Below are 7,064 nucleotides of genomic sequence, written 5' to 3' on the forward strand. Positions count from 1 at the left end.
CCGGAGCCCGCCACTCTGCCACTGGACCCCGGCACAGCCCCGTTCGCCGGGACACCTCCGTTCCCGGGAGCTGGGGTTTCCTCCACCGCCATCCTGCGGCCGGGGACCCCCGTCTCCGTTCCCGGCACCCGAGAGCAACCCGTCCTCCAGGATCGCGTCCCCGTGTGGCTGGGGGCTGGGACGGGTCCCAGACTTCGGGACACCCGTCCCCACCCCTGGGACCTGAAGGCGACATCGGAGCCCGGAAGCCCTGCCTGCAGCCCCCCGTCTCCATCCCCATCCCCGGGGGCTGCCGTCAGTCCTAGAGTCCCGGAGCCCTCAGCCCCAACCCCTGGAGCTGATCTCAGTGCCAGAGCCACAGCCCAGGACTCCCTGTCACCATCCTGGGGAGCTGTGATCAGCCCCAGCACCCAAGACTCCATCTGCTGGAAAACGGGGAGGGGGCTGCCCAGTCCTTTCCCCCACCCTGTAGTCTGTCCCCCCATAGCAGAGGTCCCGCACCATCCCATGGGAAGCCCAGGCCAGGCACATGCCCTGTCTAAGGATCAGTTTTGCAGTCTCCACTCCCACCCCTGCTACGCCTTCCTACCTCTCCCAGCCCTGCCCAGCCACAGGTACAATGTTTCACCAGGGACATCGCTGTGGCAGCTCTGACCCCAGCGGCACCGAGGTCACCATGCCATAGGTGGGCTTTGTGTGGGAGTGACAGGGGTGGGAACTGACTCCACTAGAAATCTCAACTCCACAGACCTTAGCTTTTGACAGCAGCGGCTGAAGTGTAGTGGAGTCCTGTCCTAGACATCTAGCCTCAGTTTGAGTGTGTCCAGGGGGGCAGGACCGGTGATCCAGGAGAACTGGCTCCTTGTCTTCATCACCCAGGACATGCAGCACTTAAAGGTGAAGGGCAGAGGGATGCAAGCCTGCAGCTCTGCTTACACCCCTCCTACCTGCAGGCTCACAGCACTTTGCAAAGAGGGAACTGTTGCACCTTCACTCTTTGCAAAGGAAATCACTGTCCCTTTGTGGCATGAATGGGGAACTCTTGTGAGATGCAGAATTGGCTGGCCCAGAGTCTCCCACTGCCTCTTAAACAGCAGTTACCCCTGACACAGCTGACCAGCTCAGCTCCCTAGTGTGGCTACAGCTCCTCTGCACTAGGATGCTAACTCTAGGAAAATTATCAAACCTAGAGCTGGGTAAAGACTGGAGGCTGCTCTGCCCCAGGTCACCACACCGGGCTGGTCACGCATCCCCAGGGGGGGCTGTGAGGGCCAGCTGAGGGGGTGCCTTCACAGCCTCCTGACTATAGCCAAAGCTGTTCCAAGTGAACAAACCCTCTACAGTTCTGGATGGGACTGTGTGGGAAGGGGGCCCTCTCAGGCAGCTGAATGAAAGCAGATTAAGGCAGCAAGTATGTTTATATGAATATAAGCTTAATCCACTAACCCAATCAATCAAAGCTGCAAGTGATGCTTTTTCCCTGGAGTGCCTTGCTATTCCTGCGCCTGTTCCTACATTGCTGTAGGAAAAGAAGCTTTGCCTGGCATATACAGCAGTGCCCTCCTACGTCTGGACCTGCTTTATCTATGCAGGCCAGCCACCACCTTAATTTCTAACCCTATTAACAAGCAATACTTGCGATTGCTAAGAGGGAGCTGTGGCTGTGCCAGGTATGGCAAGAAGGCGTCACTGAGTTGGAGCACCAGTATAGTTGGGACATGAAGTCTTGCAAAGCAGAACAATTTAGAGATCTCTCTGTGCAGTCCTGGTCACTTACCACACTTATGCTGAATTATGCTTCACTTACACAACCTCTAACGCTGCTAGTCCAGTGAAGCAAAGCCTGCTTTTATGCTAATTTGGTTGTTAGTCTAATAACTCTTACTTGCATTTACTGTGCAGCTTAATATTGTCAACACTCCTTAACTTTGGTGTGAGAGTGCTTTTACAGTGACTTGTAACAGTAGAGGTTAATTTACAAAAAAAACAACTTTACGACAGGCCCATATCATGCAGTTTATAGTTAGAGAGATTTGTACGTCATCACCCTGACCTCATGTGCAACGCAAGCTGCTGATCCAGTTACTGCCACATCAGGTCTTGTATTTGACTTGGCCATATCTACCTGTTTCTTCATCATGGAGCACATCTGTGTTTCCAGACCACCTGTGAGCCCTGCTGAACCTCCCAAGACCATTTCTTTCCATGTTCTGTGCCTGCAGGTTCATGCTGCCTTACCTCACAGGTATGCTGGGCGGCAGGAGACATTACAGAGCAGGCAGCAGTCAGCATACAGGACATGAGTCTGGAGAGTTTAACTGTGTTGGGTCATTTGAGCCAGTTCAGGACAAGGTTTGAGGATTTTAAGGGTCCCTGTTTGGAAATATATGTTAGTTGGTTGACTGTGACATAAATCTCTCCATTTATCCTGCTGGAGCTGGATGAATAATTGAAGAGAGGTTTGTGGCTAATTGATTTGCTGATCAGTGGAAAGAAATCATGAATAATTTATCTGACAAATGTTATTCAACCATCCTTAAAGCTGGTCAGTTACTGAAAATAATTAGTTGCAAACACTCCATATTTCAGACAATGGCTATGCCCATTCGCAAAGCATCTCACAATTGTCGCTCTCCTGGGTGGATCCCTGTGGATTTCTCCTGGGCTCAGTGCAGAGGCTGCTCTTCAAAACGGCCTGAGTACTTTACCATGGCTCTTCTGCTCCATCCATTACTTCATGTGCCACTGGTCAGAGCTCTTTTCTACTTCACCCTCACATTGCAAAGCTTCTCCTCCCTCCCCATAACCTTGCAAGTACAGGCTCTCTGGGTTGCACCGAGCTTTCAAAGGACTCAGAAAACATCCTTCATGCGGGATCAAGGCGTTTAGCAGCTTTGCTGATGGAAAGGGAAAATGCAAGCATGTATGTGCATGACACCATCTGCTCCTGACTCTTTAAGTGGCAGTTTTGCTATGTCGGTTTAGTCCCATAAAGGTACCTGTGCAGCCAACCTTCAGGGCGGAGATGCTTCCCCTTGCCTGCACAGCTGGTCCGGCCAAGAGACGGAGCAGAGGGCTGGGATGAGCACAGTGGTGGAGAAATATCCCACATCAGCTTCTAAACATGCCAGGGCAGAACCAGGCTCCAATTCTGGTTTTCAGTTTAAACCTTTAAGCAGGCCACATAAGCCTATCATTTTTCCTGCATCTGTATGACTCCTGGTCCTCCCTCTGCAGGCATTCCTTGCAGCACCTAATGTGGTAAGGAGGCAAGACCTGCACAGCCGCCTCTTCTTGGTTCCAAAAAAAGAGGAAAAAAGATACTTTTGTGGTTCACTAGGACTGCTATTTATTTTCCAGTTCTTGCATGTTAAGATTTCTGAGAAAACAAACAATCTCTGGAGGCTGGTTGATGTTATTTGCCTTCTAGCAGAAATCCTATCAGATTCTCCAGAGGTTCCCAGATCTGGCGGGAGCAGCTCCTGTCCTTCTTCCTTTTCTACCCTCAAGCAACACACAGGCACACTCCCCATTGAATTAACATCATCTTTCCCCTGTAGCATCCCCTGAGTTACTTCCTGGGCTCACAAGGAGACACAAATTCATTCTCTCTGTGGCTGGGGATACCAAGCACCAGGATCCAGAAGCTGCCTGGCATGTGTGTGCTCCTGTGCCAGGCTGCTCTCATTTGGATATGAAAATATTCTCTTCCAGTTGAACCTGGGGTGATACAGAAACCCCTACAGAAATCCTACTATGTTTAAGTTTGATGGAAATAGAAACACGTGTCTGAGCACACGAGCTTGCTGTCCCCATTCAGGTGCAGAGAGCTCCCTCCCCGTAGGAAACCCACGAGTTTGTGCTGGCAGCCACAAGCCTTGAACAGTTTGGGGAAGAGATTTTGTGGAGAGCTCAAAGGATGCCCAGCCTTGAGCAGGGCCTGGTGAACACCCCTGAACCTGAGCTGCCGCTGCTGCTGTACCCTTAGAGGGATGCTGCTGGAGTCTGTGCCCACCTGCTCTGCAGTAAGCTCACAGCCTGGGACTGGGGGGCTAATTTCATTATGCAGTGTTTGCAGCCAGAGTCAGGAGTTTCATTATGTCTTTCCTTTTCTTGCTGGCTCTAAGCAAAGCCATGTCTGCTCTGTGCTGTGTGATGCTTAGCCATGCCTGCAAAAAAGTGATCGTGTTACACAGCAGGGAGGTGGGGGAATGGAGGCTAAAGATCTAAGGGCTTGCAGTTGAAGTCCCTGCTTTGGGTGCTTACCTCCAGCCAGCAGTCACTGATTCCAGGCTGGGAATTTGTACGTGATCCTTACAGCCTGGAGAGAGGGGATGCGCACAGTACTCTGGATCTGGGACCCCAGCTCCCCTGGTGCCTCCAAGCATCCTCCCGCGCTGGGCTGCAGAAGCTCTGTTGCTGTGTGCAACCCGCAAGGGTTGGGGTGCAGCCTGGGATGGCAGCTCTTCCAGGCCACTCACAGCTGGTGCCAAGAGACCAGCCAGCACCCCTTCTTCTTCCCTCACTCTCAGGGCTGTCCTCTCCCAGGATTCTGCATGCTTCCAGGGACAGCTAACCCTGGCTGCTGGGGAACTGGGGCTGTCAGGGCTGCTCTGCCATCTGAATTTATGGTGCTTTAATGTATTCCTCCCTTCCCCTTGCAGCAGATGCTCCATGTAAATCAGTGCCACAGATGAGCTGTGCTGCTCTACACTAGCTGGGACTTTTGGCCCCAGAAGACTTTGCTGTGGCCTCCAATAAATACCACAGGGCATTAACCCAAGCTGATCTGCCTTCCAGACCACCCGGGTAAACTGAGATAGTTCTGAGAACAATGGAGAGGAGATGTCTATGCCGGAGGAGGGAAGGGGAATGAGAGAGGTGTCCTGGATACCCACCCTACCTTGATGCCTTTATCTTTGCAACCAGCTTTGGAGAGAGCCTGCCTGGAAGCAACAGCAGTGATGCACAGATATTTTTCACCTTCAGATTTGCTGCTGAGCTTGTTTAGGTGGAGGATGGGCTTAATGGTCCAGGCTTAGCAGAAAGAAAGGAGAAAGTCTGCTCAAGACAACCTAATTGATCTTAATGAGACAGGAAGGGCTTTGTGCTGCAAACACCAGTGTTTGTTTTGTGGGTTTAATGCAATTTCTGGCTAGGTTTGATTACTCTGGGGAAGTCCTCTGGCCTGATAAACAGAGCCATAGGGAATTAGCACTGATAATTTCAGCTGCTGCTCTCAATCCAAAACAGAACAGCCTTCCAGGGTGGAAAGGGGGGTGGGGTGGGGTGGGGCGTGGGCAGGGAAGGTAATCGGTTAGCTTCCAGTTACCAGTTTGGGATGCTCTGGTGGATGGACAGCAGCCAGGGCTGAGTGTCCAAGGAGACAGCACACGGGGCGGTGTCCTCGACTGGGGTGACACCGAGCACACTTGGGCACCGAATGGTGGCTGATGCTCCCAAAGAGCCACGAAATTGTCTGTGGAAAACCTTGTGGTTTTTTTTTTTTTCCCCCCAGTTGATAATGATGAAAGCAGCTGTTTCTAGGGGGAAAGTTCTTTTTCAAAATCTGGGCATTTGGATTGTGACTTTCCTAGAAAATGGTGCAATTCCCGCTTCCCTCTAAACTGAAAAATGGGACCACAATGTGGCTTTGTGCTTGTTCTTTATTGGTGTGTCCTTAAATGGAAGGGAAAAAATTACTTTGAATCTCACATGTGCTGCTGAAAAAGTGGTTCTCCAGAGAGCAATGTTTCACTGAGAGGTTTCTTTGTGTCTGTTAGCAACTGCCTGTCTCTGTGGGCTCTCTGAGGTGCATCCGTGTCCAAACCTGTCCCAAGCGAGGGCTGGGGCAAGGAGGTGGCTGAGCTCATGCCCAGTGATGCACCTTGCTCCTGCAGCCGTGGCCTCAGACATGCCCCCAAGATGTCAAGACCTGGCATGCCTTGGGAAAACAAGTGTGAGGACGGCGCCCAGCTCCTCCTTCAGTTCTCGGCACCTCTTGCTGCACCCTCACCAGGCACCTCCCTGCTTATCCCCCAGGCAACCCCCGGGCACGGTGCCTCCTGCAGCTGTTGGTGCCAGGGAAAGGCAAGCACTGCTCTCAGAGTGATGCCAACCATTTGAGTCAAGTGATGCTTTCTTACGGCAAGGGGAGGAGTTGGTGAAAACACAGCAGTTTCTTAGCGCTTTCCTTCTAGACAAGCAAAACGTGGAGACAAATCACCATAAGCTCTCCTTGCTTCCATCAGTAGAAGGGAAAATGCTCATTTGTCTTTTTTTTTTTTTCCCTTTTCTTTTTTCTTTTTTTTCCACTTCACAAACAAAGCTCACTAAGAAGAGTGTCCCTCCCTGACATTCCTTCCCCCTCCTCCAAATCCATCCCTGTGGATATGGCACATGGCTGGTACACTGCTCTGCACAGCTGTAGAGAGAGGACAAAGCCATGACCCCATCATCCCCAGCATGTCCTTGCTGCTTGGCCACCCACCAGAGACATGCCAGCACCCCAGGGACAGGCAGAGTCACGGTGGCACAGGCTGAGCATGCTGAGGGGCTGAGTCACGGGGAAGCCATGTCTCTGCATCCCAGGGAACGTCATGGGAAGAACGGAGAGGGAGATAAAGGTTATTTATAGCTGCAAGAGCAATTATACAGAGCTGGTGTAGAGGAGCTGGCAGGCTGCTGGCTGTGCAGGAATGGTCACCCCTGGGAGGCAATGGGACTGGGGGGCTGGGAGCTCGTGGGGAGCTGTGGAGGCAAGGCTGTTTCTGCTGGGGCAGGGGCATTCCCAAGCATCGGACTGGCAGCGCTCCATTGGAAAACCAGGAATAGCTACTGTCCACCTCTGACTTTTCCACATCAGGATAACTCTGGGTTATGGTCCCTAGCTCCCCATCGCTCAGCTTCCTTCAGAGCTTGAAAAATCCCCTTTGCTGTTTTCATGTCCCTTTGGACCAGGGATTTGTTCTGCTCATTGCTTTTGTTTCCCAGATCAATTTGCTGCATTTCCTATTGACTGCTGTCTTTTCCCACTCTGGCTGTTGGTGGATTTTGGTTTTTGT

The sequence above is a fragment of the Athene cunicularia genome (assembly GCF_003259725.1).
Source record: "Athene cunicularia isolate RWA chromosome 8 unlocalized genomic scaffold, athCun1 chr8_part1, whole genome shotgun sequence".
Taxonomy (NCBI): domain Eukaryota; kingdom Metazoa; phylum Chordata; class Aves; order Strigiformes; family Strigidae; genus Athene; species Athene cunicularia.